This window comes from Triturus cristatus, chromosome 12 (assembly GCF_964204655.1).
Source record: "Triturus cristatus chromosome 12, aTriCri1.1, whole genome shotgun sequence".
NCBI classification, from domain to species: Eukaryota; Metazoa; Chordata; class Amphibia; order Caudata; family Salamandridae; genus Triturus; species Triturus cristatus.
Window position 1 is genome coordinate 130,966,341 of NC_140595.1, and position 17,215 is coordinate 130,983,555.

The window sequence follows — 17,215 nt, forward strand, 5'->3', positions numbered from 1 at the left end:
CTTCTCCTGTGAGAAGCACAATGACCTTCCTTTATCGACTCGAGCCACACGACTGTAACTTCTTCTCTCCTTGCCTGACTACTAAAACAAAAACATTATTCTAGCTAGCAAGTGCACTTCTTTCACCTGCAACACAAAATGTGAGAAAGAAGAAATTGCACAGCACACATGAAATTCAAACTTGTTAATTCTAAAGCAAGAGTTTCCAGGGAACTGCATTTTAGGCCTACAAAATTCAGCTAATCTAAGAAAGCATTAAAGGAACTTTACGAAATTGCACAGAAAATAATGCACCTTCAATTGATACATTTGCCTACATATAAATGACACAATTAATAAATATATTTAGTCCATCAATAATTGTCAGTTTCACAATATGAGTTCTTCACGTTAATGGGTTCCGCTAGTTACACCCACTTTCTACGTTAATTTTCCACGTTACTTTCCAATGGTCAAGAATACATCATGTTTCAGGTTGATACATTTCAAGTTCCAACACGTCATGTTACTACAACAAAGGATTATATACAGATGCGCTCTACACGTGTGATTATAATGCATCCCTACAAATAAAATGTGATTTCTGCTACATCAGAGTGAACACAACACCATGTTCCTGGTTTTCATTTTCATTTGGCAAACAAGTGCATTGTGGGAGTTGCTGTTTTTGCTTGAGTTGAACCGACGGAACTAACACACCTGATGATGATGATTTGTAAGAGGCCATACACAAGCTCTCATTGTGATTGACTTTCAAAATAGCCTTGAACTCCGGGGAAACCATAGGGAGGAATGGGGATTTGCACCCAAAACTACTGATTCACCCAGTAATTTCATAAGACTCTCAAGGTTCAGCTCTGAGTAACCTCCAACTCGGCATCTCCATAGTTAACGGGACCCTCGAAAATGTTAACTCAAGGGGTGTGGACATACCAGGTGTGGGTCCGGGGCACTTCTAATTTGGCCCATGCTCTTAATCAAAGATGGAGCAATTTCAATACCCTATACTTGATCCACTCCAGATGTTTCTATTCTTGGTTTTGTGTTATGGCTGGCACATCTGGGACGAAGCTATCACGTGGCTGCAGTTTCTCTGCAAAGTTATGGATATCCCGGATTTGTCACATAATCCGCCAACTGCAGATTTAAAGAAAAAATGTTTCTAGTTCCAAAAAATCAAAAGCTACTAAGAACATGGCGACACCTGTTACCGCACAGTGGAAGTCTCTTTTCAAAGGTCAACTGGTCACCTTTCTGTTGCCTCCTGCTGTATATTGGTGTCAAACTGCTACAGATGTGGTGAAACGTGCCCAGATGGTGGTAATGCGTAAAACTGACAAAATAATGAGGTACTACTATCACAAAATGTGCCACATTATGCCACAAGTTTTGCCTTTTCTTGCCCATTAATTTAGTCAACCCTGCCACATAATTTGGCCCTCCAATCCTAGTGGCCCTGGTTATGACTTAGAAACGGCTGAAGAGCAGTGGCGGCTGGCATCTACAGGGAGGGGGTCAGGCGGGCACGCAAACATATCAATTTTATCTTAACTACGTCCTCTGACTTCTTCAGCTCCGGCCCTCTTCTCAACCGCAACCGGATGCTGCAGTGTGGGCACCAATCCGGGCGCTGCTCGCATGCTGTGAGAGCAGCACCCCGATTTGAGGGATCAACCTCACTCGCCGCTCCTAAGGACACTGGAGCCCTGCACTTACTCTTACAGTTAGGTTAGAGGTTTCAAAGTGCTTATGTGTGCCTGACCGTGGCCAAGACGGCCAGCCAAAAAAGACATGCGCACTTTGAAAAGTGCAGAAACAGCCCACCCTCCTCCCTGCTGCTGTCATTCAGCAGCAGCCCCGCCCCCGTCCTGACGCAAGCGTCAGATGGGAGGATGAAAAATTAAATGGTAATGTATTACAATTCTATTTTTCATTTTTTGGGGGTTAACTTAAGTGGGGCGACGCTCCTCTGTTCCAACGTGGCGACGCTCCTCTGTTCCAACGTGGGGGTCGCCTTCTGAGTGAAGAGCAAACACAATGCCTTCGCGTGAATATTGAGCTCACTATAGGAACAAAATGCCTATCACAAGTATGCACGAAACGCCATAGACCACATATATTCAGCTACTGGGTTATTGCAGGGGGTGACATATACAAGTCATGCATGAATGTACATCAGGAGCATGTTGTGCGATGGAAGCTGCATGAGCTGAGATCAGAGACCCGACGACACTCGTGTGAAAGATTGATTACGGGCTGAGGTGTCTCTGCCACTATTTCACAGGAATCATGAGGACACGATTACACGGTACATTAGATTTATTAGCATTTTATGCTTTTGACTCTGGGCATCCCGCGGATTGAAAGATTTCCACCCACCCTCTCCATCGCTCACGTTGTGTTAGCAGCATTTTAATCCAGAGATGCACTGTAGGGTTAGTGCACTAACAATCTCTTTGCTCCTGCAAAAATTCACTAAGTGTCCTTTCAACTGAGCAGGTGTTAGAGAAAATTGCAAGTGACCAGGTGTTAGAGAAAATTAAAACCAGGCAAGACAGCAGTGTAACAGGGTTATGTGGTAGGAGGAGTTGGAAGGAGTTGGATACAAACAATTAGCTAAATAATGCCATATAACTTGACCTTCCCTGGCCTAGTATTTATGTGCTTTTTGAAGTCAAATATAGCAGGATCAAGAGTAAGGGACAGGCAATTGTCATAAGCAAATCTGTCTTTTTGTCTGAAATATTTTTAAAAGAAAGGTTAAAAGGCATTTTGTTTGGTTTCACAATTCAAACTCTCCCTGGTGTGAAACCTTTTATGAGTCCAACCAAATTAAATGCACAGATGGGCAATTCCTAACCTCTTAGAATGACACTGAGTTCCTGCTAAGATGTTAGTGTCATCATAAGGATTTTTGAGGACCTGGGCACTTCATTTTTGGGGCTCACTGTTGGCAACATTGAACTTTATTACCCATTTTCTGCTATTGGGAGGATGCACAATGTCAAACGATATTGAAACCAGAGCATACATTTACAGAAAAGGGATCACACAAAAACAGCCAAAATATGTCCTGGCCATGGCATCAATATCATGAAGATAACACTAGGAGGAGAGTGGCAGAGTCTGAGGTAAAGGCAGGATGAGAAAGAAAAGAGGTTGAGGTAGAGAATAAAGGTGATACAGAAAGAAAGATTACTTTAGCGCAGAGCCTATTGAAGTTGGTAGCCGTGGACAATGGCACGCTTTGCCCATCCTTTCAAATATCTCTAAGATGTAGAGGTGTGCGAAGTTTTAGTTTCGCCCACAAAGTCAATACAGTTCACCCCTAGCTAAGGCTGGAAATATTTCCTGATTTCACCCAACTTTGCCCAAAGTAAAGGTTTACTTCATCAGCCAACTCAAGATCTTCCAGCTAAAAATGCCCTGACCAGGATGACCAGTCGATCCAGCTGCAGTGAATCACTGCACCGGCCGCCAGTAATCAACGCAGATGTTTTGCTCACTCTCATCCAGAATTATTGTTAGACGCGAGCAGCAGTGGACAACGCATTGCTGCCTAGCTAGAAGGGGCTAGGTGATTGCTCAGAGGACCTCTTAGTGTGAGACTTCCACCAGCAGGGAAGCACAATTGTGTGACTACAAATTGACTGAGAAGCCCTCAGAAGCAACAGAAATGTCCCTCACTGTTATGCAGGGCCCATTTTCTACCACTTTTATTTTGAAACTTTGCCATCTTTGCACATCAAGAAACCTGAACAATTTAGAGAAAAATTCTGTAAAGTTGCCAGTCACTCTTCTGTGCAGTTTTGCAAACCTATACTGGTGCAATGTTCAAAAGGCAACATACCTCATTAAGGTATCACTTTATTATGCACAGAAATAATTACTAATTTACGTAATTGGCTACCAAGTCAAAAGCAAACCTATAAAGCTGACCTGCGAATGCCATTTGACCTAGAAGTGAAGAAGGCCTTATCTCACCTTCTTAAATTTAGTGAAAAAACACTGCTAGATCAGTCATAATGTGAAAATCAAGGGGCTTGGTTAAGATTAGGTGGGAGGATGACAGACCGTCATCCATCAGGGTAACTTCTGTGTTGGCTGATCATGATGACTTTATGGTAGACTGAAGATATCCAGGTTTGGATAATGTCCAGGCAGGCTCTTAGGCACAACAATCATGAAAAACTTAAGAGCTCCTTACTACCTCACTTTTTGTACAAATGCAGTTTTCAAAAACACAAAACACGTCCCCTTCCACTACGGATACTGTAAAAGGTGAAGTGTCAGTATTGTGGCCACCTTTCCATTATATCAGTGTACTAGAGAATGAGTTGTATCTATAGAGTAAGTGGCAAAAGCCATTCTACTGATGTTCTTTTGTAATCATTGACATACTCGTGGTGAGCTTTCAGTCACTTTAGAGATGGTGGCCCAACTTCTATCTTACAATGTCACAAAAAGAGCAGGATTGACACTCCTGTGTCATCTGAAGGCTGTTGGCAAGCTTTGCGTTGGTGCCATCTTGGAATCCGGAGTGCCATTTTGAGTGTCATTTTGTTCAGTGTCCTCAATCTCAGCGGATAAAGAAAAATCCAGAGATCCCGAATTTCACCTTTGATCGTCAGTCCGTGTCCTTAATGATTATTTTTCAGCTGAGCCTATACACCCCCTCACCCCGCCCCCAAAGTGCTGTAATGACAGCTGACCTTTCCCGCAACTCATAGTTCGCTTGCTTAGCATAGATTGCAATATATCCCTGCTTCTTGTGAAGAACAAAAACTCATGTAAGACAAATTTGTGTCTTTCAACAGTGGCAAAGACAGTGATGTCAATGCTAGTTTTAATCAATTATTTTGCAGTGGCAAAGACTGATGTCAATGCTAGTTCCAATAAATTATTTTGCAGTGGCAAAGACTGATGTCAATGCTAGTTCCAATAAATTATTTTGCAGTGGCAAAGACTGATGTCAATGCTAGTTCCAATAAATTATTTTGCAGTGGCAAAGACTGATGTCAATGCTAGTTCCAATGAACATAGATCCCTGGGTGTCATCCATGGGGTCCCTCTTGGGTGCATTACCAGGAAGTAACAGTTATTCCTTCCCATGTAAGTGTGCCATCTGTTGTTCAGCACCTTGTACTTGTCAGGAAGCATGTCAAGACGTTTGGCATAATGCTAAGGGCGCAACTGCCATGGTGGCACAATACTCCAAACCTGCTCACGCCAAGTCATTTCAAGAAGAAAAGGCTGGAGGTATTCACAGAGTGTCAGTGCTGTCTGGTGTCAGGCTTTGTTTGTTTAGAGACTGCACTACCCAACCACACCCTGACAATGATACATTTCCAAGCAGTCCCTGGAAACTTTGTTTGAAGATGTAAGTGGCTATCTTGGATTATGAGTTGAAACTATTCTCCTGTTTCATGGTTTCCTTACAAGACCTTGGGCTACAGTGTTGCGGCAGACAGAACCATGCAGCTTGGAGTCAGGATTTACTTTTGCAAAGAACTGTAATGGAAACGGATAACAGAAATTAAAAGTTTCATATACGAACACTCAGAGTTGGTTATGCAGAGAAACCAGCTCAGGTGTGTCCTTTCGCTCTTATGATGAAATGCATAACCATCATCGCAGGTGACTAAGATGTGTCCTATTGCATTTAAATACTCACTTGTACTTGCAGACGTGTTTGCCCAGCAAAAGCGGCAGGTAAGAGTGGTGGTTACCGGTCCCTCTGTTTACCCTCTTATCCCTTTCACCCTTCAGCATTTCTACTACTGACCATCATATTCCTCTTGTATGTGGTCGTTGGAGGATCCGGTGAGAAAGAGTGCAAATAAAGAGTGAAAAAGACTTTGCTTGGGTGTAAATGCAGAAAACAAAAGTTGACCCACTCCTAGGGACAGCCCATGTAGGGCCATATGTAGGAAGCCCAATACCGGTCGGTAACGGCCGATTTTCGGTAAATATCCCGTTACCGACCGGTATTTAGGCTTTTGCTATGTAGGGGGATCATTTCTGGATTCGGTAATTTACCGAATCGGTAAAATTACCGAATCGGTAATTTTACCGATTCGGTAAATACCGAATCCAGAAATGAGATGTAGGGGGAGTGTGTCGTGGGTGTGGGGATTCGTTATTTACCACCAACTAAAAGTTGGTGGTAAATGACGAATAGGTGTAAAAATGCATTTTTGTGCACTTTGTAGTGTGCAATGTGGCAGACATACATGCCCCTAGGGCATGTATGTGCGCCACATGTGCACACATGGACGAATCAGGGGTGCAACAGGGTGTCAATGTGACACCCTGCCACCCATGAAGATGCCTCCCCCATTACCGATTCGGTATTTACCGATTAGGTAATGGCAATTGGCTTCCCATTCATTCCTATGGGCCTCCAGGCCCATAGGAATGAATGGGAAGCCAGTTGCCATTACCGAATCGGTAAATACCGATTCTAAAATACCGACACTTACCGATTCGGTATTTTTTTACCTACATTACATTTACCGATTCATAAATATCGAATCGGTAAAATTCGGTATTTAAGAATCGGTAAATGTAATTTACCTACATATGGCCCTAAATGTCATGCTCGAAATAGGGAGCGGCTCATAGGAGCAGCAACATAGTGTGATATAGAGTACATCTCGATGATAAGCCGTATTGTTCCTACAACCACGTTTGTTTGGAGAGAGATACATTCAATGGTGTGGTGGACCAGGCTCAAGCAGGGCCCATCTTCGCCAGTGATGGAGTTGAGTAGGGTCTTATGGGAAGGACGCTTCTAGAGAAAACCCATAACTGTCTCCAGTGGACCAGCCAGTACACACTCCGAATAACTCCCTTATATCTCAGGAGGATTTAGAGGGTGGTAATCACTGACCTTGCATGAATTTAAGAGTGGGACTTTGAATTACTGAATTTCGAAATACTGGCCATTAGGGTGTTCTCATTTGGGATCCTGACAGGGCATAAGGGGTGTTAGTTTAGTTGTCATTGACTCCTAGTTAGAAGTGGGAATGACTTAAAGGGTTGTTGCAACATGTTTTACACTCCGATTGTATTTATTTTATATGCTAGCTTTCAAATCCATCTATTATTTGAATTTACAGATTTAACAACTTTAAAGCTACTTTTTTAAAATTGTTACTAATTATATGGTATTATTTGAAAGCAACATTTTAAACTATTATTTATTTGTATCTATTTTTTATATGTATTTGCTTGACAACCTTTTTCTGTTGACTTGCAGCTTCTGTTTTATGTTCAATTTTAAAAACGAAAATGATTTTTTTTTTTTAAATTGAAAATCCCCTGGACCAGGTATTCATTTCTTATAGAAGGTTGGACCTTTCCATCTGTAGGGGAGGAGCAAACACAATGTTTGCATTACAGCAACAAGGTGCCTGTATCAGGCGTGAATCAGATCAAAGCTTATGGTCTAGAACGAGGAAAAGGAAGGAAGGGTTCATCATTTTCAAAGTAGCTTTGTAATCTTCTCAACATTGCAACGCTGCTGACTGAGAAAGAAGCAATAAAGGAAAACATGTCAGGCATTGGACAACTGAGCATTTTATTGCCAGCCCGTCTAATAAAATATATTATAACCTGGAGAGTCGTATTTGTACTCATATCATAAATTGATTAACACAGGAGAGCTATTGGACACTGGAACAAGAAACAGACTACATATGATTATTCTAAACAGTAATATGAGCAGTGAAGCCCCTCATCCACCTGCGCATTAAAGTTAAGTTAATTTGGTTGTTTTAACTGAAACTATCTCTAGAAGCTGTTGATTTATAACTGCAAGTTTGCAGAAAATCAACTTTGTGCAATTACATTCTATTTTAAATGCTTAAATTTGAACATTGAAAAAGCTGATGGTTTACAATTCCTAATTTGCACAAACAAATTTTGTATTTTGTATTGGTTCAATATTTTTTTATAACTTATGGGGTCATGCAACTATTTTTGTAATGGTTTTTATTAACCAAACAATAAAGCTTATTCCAGTAGAAAAGCAAATGTTTAATTTGTTTACGCTCTTCTTGGAGTGAAGTTGGTGAATAATTAAAGGAGTGCACTTGAATTTCTGGAGTAAAAGTGCATGACTAGCTTTGAATAGGACACTCTACCCCGCACACTTTTACTCCGCGTGCCATTAACCCGCATTTTTTACACCGCAAAATCTTTTACAATGCAGGGCTTTACAACACAATCCATTACAACACATTCCCCATTACAACATAATTTACTATTCTAACTCCACCGGGGCGTTACTTTGGGGAATGCGTTGTAACAGTTTGCGGTGTAAAGCCCTGCGTTGTAAAAGATTTTGCGGTGTAAAAAATGCAGGGTAAATGGCATGCGGAGTAACGCATGCGGGGTAAAGGATGTTTCCCCTAGCTTTGACTCGTTCTACCTGTAAGTAGTCTCTGAATATGATGTGGGATCTTAATCATTGTCAAATAAACTTTCGGTAAAGCTAGTTACCCGTAAGGTTGTTTTGGGTATGTATAGTTGATGAACTAATGTTAAAGGGCTCGTGTTTTAATGTTTGCCATGCTGTCTTGACACCAGCCTGGTCTTAGAAGTGCTGGAAATGACAATAACAAAGCACTCACTATCTCAGAGTACAGGTATACTACTGATAAGTGCTGTTATTTTCCTGTTAGGGGCCTGGTTGCGAGTTGTGAAGAGTTCTATGTGGATTATTCTGGAGGTTGGAATTTCCGCGACTGAAGAGGATTTACACATACTGTTAGAAAGAGGGTCTCTAGTTGGCAGTGGTATACACCCTGTCCAAGTAGGGACCCTTTCTTCTAGTCAGGATAAGGGGATTACACACCTAAGTTAACCCCTGCTCATCCACTTGGTAGCTTGGCACGAGCAGTCAGGCTTATCTCAGAGGCAACTTGTGAAGCACTTGTACATAACACATACAGTATCACAGTCAAAACACTACAAATGGATACCACAACAGTTTAATTAAATAAAGTATCTTCTAAACCAAACAAGGTCAAAACTACAAAAATCCAACATACACAACTCAAAATATGACTTTGTAAGGTTTCAAGCAATTCTGTCCATAGAGAACTATGAATGTGTGATTGTTACACAAAGTACATTAGATGCGTCAAAATTCACAAGGCAAAACAGCCGCAGGGGAGGGAAGCATTGGAAAACACAGCGGTGCATCAGTACCTGACTCCTCGGGGAGGCGATGTGATAGTACTGCTGCATGCAGGAGAACTGATGCATCGAATCCGGACTGTTGAGGGAAGTGATGGGTTGATTCAAAGATGGTTCTGGTCTGTGGGTGCTGTATCGGAAAAACGTGGTGCATAGGTGCGATGCGTGGAAATCCGGGATGCGCAGGAGCTCGAGGCGGTGGCAGCGAACAGGCGCTGCATCGGTTTCTTCAGCCACGGTCCCACAATGCATCGATCTTAACAGCTGCACAGCAGGGTCTGTGTCAGAGTCAGTGCAGGGGTTTCAGACCTTGGAGATGCAATGCGCTGAACGCATCGATTTCTTCGGCCACACGCCGGAGGTGCATGGAAATTTCTCCTGCACAGTAGTGCAGTGTCAGAATAACAGGCTCTGGAAGGGTGAAGCATCGATTTTGATGTCTTCAACCAGTTCTTTGCAGCAGGAACAACCTCCAAAGGGCCCACAACTGGATTTGGCACCACAAGGCAGTTCAGAACTCCCATCAGTGGAGTTCAAGGATATGCTTCAGGTGAAGCATATCTTGCGACTTCCGAACAGGAGGCAAGTTCAACTTCCAGCCCTTGGAGAATCTTCTCAAGCAGGATACAGCAAAGTAAAAGTCCAGTCCTTTCCACTGCCCACAGACAGAAGCAGCAACTACAGGCCAACCCAGGAAAGCAACACAGAGCAAAGGGGCAGTACTCCTCCTGACAGCTCTTCAGCTCTTCTTCTTGTCAGGGTCCTCTTGATCCAGACGTGTTCTAAAAGTCTGGGATTTTAAGTCCAATACTTTTACCCCTTCTGGTCTTTGAACTTTTTGTAGTTTACAAGTTCCTGTTTTGTCTGTCCTTGGCCCCAGACGCACTCCGGCGGGTGGAGACAGCATTGTGAGAGGGCAGGCATAGACCTATTCATGTGCAGGTGACAGCTCCTCCCACCACTCTAGCTCAGGAAGGCCCATCAGCCTGGACATGGGCCATCAGCATGTGCAGTGCACACCTAAACTCCCTTTGTGTGACTGTCTAGAGTGAATGCACAAACAGGCCTGTCAGTCTAAACCAGATGTGGATTTCACAGGCAGGCAGAGGCACCGGATGGTTAAACAAGAAAATACCCACTTTCTAAAAGTGGCATTTCCAAACACACAATTTAAAAACCACCTTTACTAAAAAATATGTGTTTTTAAATTCTGAGCTCAAAGATCCCAACCTCCAAATCGCTAGCTTTTCCCAGTTGAAAGTTATACTTGTAAAATGTTACAAGGCAGCTCCAATGATAACCTATGGGAGAGACAGGCCTTGCCTGGGAAAAACAAAATTGGCAGTATTTCACTATCAGGACACGTAAAACACACCAGTACATATCCTACCTTTCACATACACTGTACCCTGCCTATGTGGGTACCTTGGGCCTACCTTAGGGGTGCCTTGCGTGTAGTAAAAGGGAAGGTCAGGGTCTGGCAAGTGGGGGCACTTGCCAGGTCAACATGGCAGTTTAAAACTGCACTCACATACACTGCAATGGTAGGCCTGAAACAAGTTTACGGGGATACTCATGTGGGTGGCACAACCAGTGCTACAAGCCCACTAGTAGTATTTGATTGATGGGCTCTGGGCACACATAGTGCACTTTACTAGGGACTTACAAGTAAATCAAATATGCAAATCATGGTTAACTAATCAGAATCACAATTTACACATAGAGCATATGCACTTTGGCACTGATTAGCAGTGGTAAAGTGCCCAGAGTTCTAAAGCCAACAGAAACAGGGTCAGAAAAATAGGAGGCAAAAGGCAAACGTTTGGGGATAAACCTGCAAAAAGGGCCCGGTCCAACACATACAGTTCCTGCAATTAGAAGGTAGACCCTCAGGGTATGGAGTAACTGCACGGACCTGAAATTAGTGGGCAGAATTCTACAAGCAATTTCTGATTCTAGAGAGACATTGTCCACTTGTTCTAAGCAGCTGGTCAATATTTTCAAGTTTTCCTGTTAGGGGCAGTGGATGGGTTGAGGGAGAGGACTAGGTAGGTTGGGGGAGGGAAGTGGAGAATTTTTGGGTGGTTACATGCCCATGTCCATCGTATCCACATCCATAAATTCCAGTTGGGGAACATTAGCCCACTTATGATTGCACAGTGCACAATTCCACATTGGGAATTCCGCCGTGCACACCTTGAATTAGACCCTGGAAGTATTGCAATATGGCGAAAAGTCCTGGAACACTAACTTTCAAATTTTAAAAATGCAGATACCCAGTACCTGCCCAGCACTGGTTCTCAGGAATGGAAAGTGGAATCTGCTGGGTTCCTTTACCTTGCTTGCTATACTGAGTCGGACCAAGAGAAGCAGACCCGGAGCCTGCTTGGTGGTTTTGCACATTTAGACTTATTAAAAATGCAGTTTTACCTATAGAGTTGCATCTCTGTAACAGGTGGACTACAGCAAATGGTTAAAAAAGTTCCACACACATAAACAACCAGAAGAAAGGACAATGAATACAAGAATAACACAAGCCTATACAGTCGTCCGGGACAACGCATAGCCCCATTTAAACTTCAGCAGTCCGGGATTCATGCAGCTGCTGAAAGGTAGGCCGCAGTCAGCCCGTCAAAATCAGAGGTGTCTACCTCTTCAGCAGACATTTTCCCCTGAACTGCTTCCCTCTGGCACAGCAAAATCTGGTTTGGTGAAAACAGGGGAATCAGGTTTGTGATGCCAAGCTAGCCTCATGAACTGTTGTCACATATTAGTTCCAAACACAGAACTCCAAAATGGATGTCCTTTGGAAATAATTTAGCCAATTTGTCCCCCATCTAGCAAGAGGTATTCCTGGGTATGCCTGTGCAGAACCACCTTGGTCACCATCATGGACCAAGAAAGGATAGACGGTCAGTGACAGGAAGTGCGTGAGAGGCGTTCCTTGAAATAAAGTGGCTCCGCGATACCTTATTCAGCAGAGTTGTCTCAACCACAATGATTTTGCAGATGTCTGTGTGCCGCCTGCTCCACTCTCAAGAAAACAGGACATGTTTGTAGTCAAAAGTGTGTAGTCGATAAAGGTGAAGATTAGTAATCTAACTTAGATATTGGTTTTCCTCTTTGTGCATAGCTATTTTGTGACAAAAATGAATACTTCTTTTGTTCACATCAGGGCAAATTTTCTCCTGAGTGATATCAAGCACGTGCCACAAGGCCATTTTTAGATCAGAAATAAAGACCCAGTATACAAAGATGAGTTTGGATGTGTAGATCTACTCACATGTAGATCTACTCCTGCCCCTAGATCTAGGTGATAATGTCAACGTTTTTGCTATGCACCATTTCCAAGTGGAGATTTACACCTAGGTGTAGATGTCACAGTTTGTGCACCCTGTAATGAGTGTAAATTTACTATTAGCAACCTTCCACCTGTTTCTGACGAACACCATCACTGGTGCAGAGTGCCCAGTATAGCAAAATGTAGAGAAATGTAATAGGGTTTATGATTATTTATCATTATTTTCTTATTTAAATTAATCGATTGTAAAATAAAAGTGAGAAATAACTATAAACAAATAATACTAACCAAGGACTACTTAAAGAAAAGTATACAGCACACAACCTCCTAAAATTATTTTTGCCTTATGTTGTAAATTATTATAAATATATTAATTTTTCAAATAATATTTTCTTAACAATACTTAAAAATAAATAATAAGCAAACGAAGATTTTCCTCCTCCACCTTTTTTGGATATTCTTTCATGGCTATTGAGTTCTTCAATTGCGTCTCAACAGCCAATGCTTATCCCCAGATTAGTGAAGAGTTTATTTTTTATCAGGCTGCTCACAACTGAACCAGCCCACCCACCCCAAGAGGGATCCAATTGTGCAAGCAAGTAGTATGGCCAGAATACAGTTTTGAAGTAATGGAAGCCAGTCGCCAACTTGACGTCATAGCCTGTGCATAGCTATATGTCAATGCGGCAATGATGAGAACACCACAAAGAATAGTCGAGCCTCGATCGTACAACGCTCTGCCTTGGAGCCAGTTCCGAACAAAGAAAATGAAACGCGGTTTGCAAACATAGTCCATCAATGTGGATCTGCTGCAGAGAATGACAATACTGTATCGATGGCTAAAAAAATCTCTGGAATGTGACAAATGGCCAGGTCAGAGGATGCAGCATGCGTGCTAGTTTTGCAAGTGACTGGCAGTGGCGTGCAGACGGGCGCCAGAGACTATTGGTACAGACTAAAATAGATCCTTGGCAGATGCCTTCAGAAATGGAAGCAAAAAGGAATGAAGCAGCAGCCATAATGTTGTTAAAATCATCGATACTGTTCCCAGTTGGGCGACTGATGGTAGCTCATTACGAGGAATAGCCATCAACTTGAAATTAAACAAACTTGAAAACTTAAAGAAAAATGAATTGAATAAATGGTTGAAAGCCACTTGGCTTCAATGGTATGTGGATGCGAAGAGGGTTCTCTTGGGATTATTGTATTGTATCCTCGTATGAAGATCCTAACTGCCCATATGCACAAACCTAAAAAGGTATGTAAGAAATCTTTATTAAGTATGAATGACTGGTCATGGAGGAATTGCTTAAAAAACTGCTAAGATTTTTTTTTTAAAACCTTACCACCCCTCAAGTAAAAGAGTTAAATGCAAATTTTAGGAAATCTATGGAAATATGACTATATAAACTGGAGGAAGATATTAAAGCTAAAAAAACAATGTGAATTTCTGAGCACAGGTGATACAAGCTTGGTCTCAGCATAAAGACTGTGTGAGCCATTAGACACTGAGTTCCCGCAGTAGACATGGTTGGTGGCACAGGGAAGCACAGGTGTTGTGGAAAAGGGAGGCGTGAGTCATCAACCAGGTGCTGGGAACCAGGGCACACCAATGGAGGAGAGTTTGCACAAGAACTTGGAAATGGAAAGACTATGAAAGACAGGAGGGAAACAGGGAAATCAGGAACTGAGTACAGACTGCAGCTGAGCGTGAGACAGATCTTTGAAGCAAGTCTGTATCAGTCAGTATATCTGTAGAATTCAGGCACAATGATGCTGATCATGGATCCATCTTCTGGCAGGACATGGGCAAGGCATGGCAATGGAAGTAACTACATGTACCATAATGCACCAAGATGGTAAAATTGAAGCCAGGAGTGGAATGCAATGTGCAGCAATATCTGCAGTATGCTGGACAGTGTTCAGACATGGTCAGTTCTAAAGGCAGGATCTCCTAGGGCTTGTATGAGTGCCATGTAGTGGCCTGATGCCAAAATCCAGACGACTATACTGTTTATGTTTTGGCTTGTCCCTGTATTAAACGTTATGTAGGCAGGTCAATTTTTTCCATGAATAAAAGAATAATAGAACATCTAAGGGCTATTCGAACAGGGGATGAGACATACCCAGTAGTCATGCATTTTGCTGCATGTCATGATAGTAGAAGAGATTTATTGCAATACCATATTATGGAAAGAGTGGAGCATCATCATAGAGGTGGTAAGAGGATTACAAAGCTGAGGATAATGGAGTCCCCTAGAACATAGATTTGCCAATAAAATTCCCTGGGGGCCATAATTTTAGACTCTCTCCTACTCTACCCCTCCTTGCATCATCTGACACCTCTTTTACTATACTGAATACCGATCTCCCAAAACAAACCTTTCTAAACTCTTCCCTCTGACTCTTCTCCCTCAAAAAACCTTTTTTACTCATCCAAAAGCTTCCTCCTACTGCTATGACCTCCAAAACAAATCCTTCACTCTTCTATCCCTCCACTATCCTTTTCAATCAAAATAACAGACTAACATGTTCACTTCTCAAATTCCATATTCCACTATGCTAATTCACCATTAATCCTTTATGGGTTCCGGAGTAGCGTGCTACTCGCCAATAAAGGGTTTCAACACCCCATCAGTGTTACCAGCGCTATATAAATGCAAACCTTTTTCCCTTTTCTACCCCTCCACAACCCTTCTCAATCCAAATAACTGACTAACATATCCACCACTCAAATTACTTTCATGTTTCACCATACTAATTCAACATTAATCCTTATGGGTTCCAGAGTAGCGTGCTACTCGCCAATAAAGCACTTCAAAACCCCATCAAGGGGTAGCAAGTGCTATATAAATACAAACCTCTTTCCCTCTTCTATCCCGCAACCTACCCTTCTCTTTCCAAATAACTGAATATCATATCCACCACTCAAATTACGTCATAATTCACTATACTAATTTTCAACACTAATCCTTTATGGGTTCCGGAGTAGCGTCCTACTCGCCAGAAAAGCACTTCAACAGCCATCAGGGGTAACAGGTGCTACATGAATGCAAACCTTCCTTCCCATTTTATCCCTCCGCTATCCTTCTCACTCCAAATAACTGACTAATATCCACCACTCAAATTACTTTCATATTTCACCATACCAATTCAGCACTAATCCTTTATGGGTTTCCGGAGTAGCGTGCTTCAACACCCCATCAGGGGTAACAAGCGCTATATAAATACAACCCTTTTTTTTTCTTCCTCTTCTATCCTTCTGCTATCCTTCCGAATCCAAATAACTGACTAACCTATCCACCACTTAAAATTTACTTGCATGTTTCACTATACTAATTCAACACAAATCCTCTATGGGTCTCGGAGTAGCATGCTACTTGCTTAAAAAGCGCTTTGATGCCTTGTATGGGGTAGTAAGCGCTATATAAATGCAATTACAATACAATTCAATGCAATACAATAATTTGGATACAAAAATTACTCCACACCTTTTACGAAGGGATAATCAGTGAATAAATGATCGATTATAAAGAATTAGAAATCATGCTTGCGTCCATGAAATTTACCTTGAGTTTGTGCAGTTTAAATTGAGGAATTTTTGCTTTTTGACTTTCATTTTTGTTTTGGATTAATTTAAGATTAAGTTTTTTTTCAGAGGGTCGATTTTTTACCTTGACTTTACATGTGAGACTTTGCAGGTGTTTGCCGACTAGGGCTGAATTGCTTATTTTATTTTACATTTGCTACAAAATTTATAATTCAGATTTATTAGCCCACAGATGCATGATTTGTAGTACCTGTATGAATTTTTACCATAGTTATTTGAACTATTAACTAACATTGCCAGGGTAACCAGTGATATTTGTGGTGTGTTCATTTTTTAAATTATGTTGTGATTAATAATTTATAGATTAAATTGCCGATTTATGTATGCACTCTGAGGATATGGTTATGAGTGTTTCTTCAGTTTTTATGGTATGTATCATCAGTGGACTTAAAAAGCAATGAGGGACAACAGGAAGACAAAGTAAACAAGGATTCAGTGGAGCCAAAATGTGTCTATGATTTTTCATCAATAACTAATTTTGAACAGTGGCGGCTGCTACCTGGAAGCAGCAGTGGGGCGGGGTGGGGGGAAGTGGCGGGGGAATTGGTTAAGAAAAAAAAATCACTTACCTCCCGGCTGACCGCCAGGCCAGCCGCCGCCTCTCCTATGTCCTCTTCCTAGGCTTCTTGGGGGAGACAGGAAGCAGGAAGCACCTTGGCACCCAGGCTCCCTGCAGCCAATCACAACGCTGCAATGCAGAGTTGTGATTGGTCTGAGCAGCAGGGGCTGGAGGGGTGGGCATGTTCTCTACGCAGGGTGTAAAGCACCCTGCATGGAGAACACAGTATGTGAGCATGACTGTTTTGAGCTGCCCAAGAGGACCAGCCAAGCTCTCATGCTCTCATAGGGAGTGCAAACCACTCCTTCCCCTGTTCTGAGTGCAGCAGGGCCCCATAAAGATGCCGTAAAGGGGACAACTAAAATGATAATAACCTCGAGTTATTATCATTTTATTTTCCTTTTTTTACACTACAAAAAGCAGTGGGGAGATGCTCCTACGCCTTAGCGGATTACCTGCCACTGCTTTTGTACTCTGGAATGCATTGTTTCTATCACCCAACGAGGTGAGGAGTTTATTTCTTCATTATTAGCAGACTAAT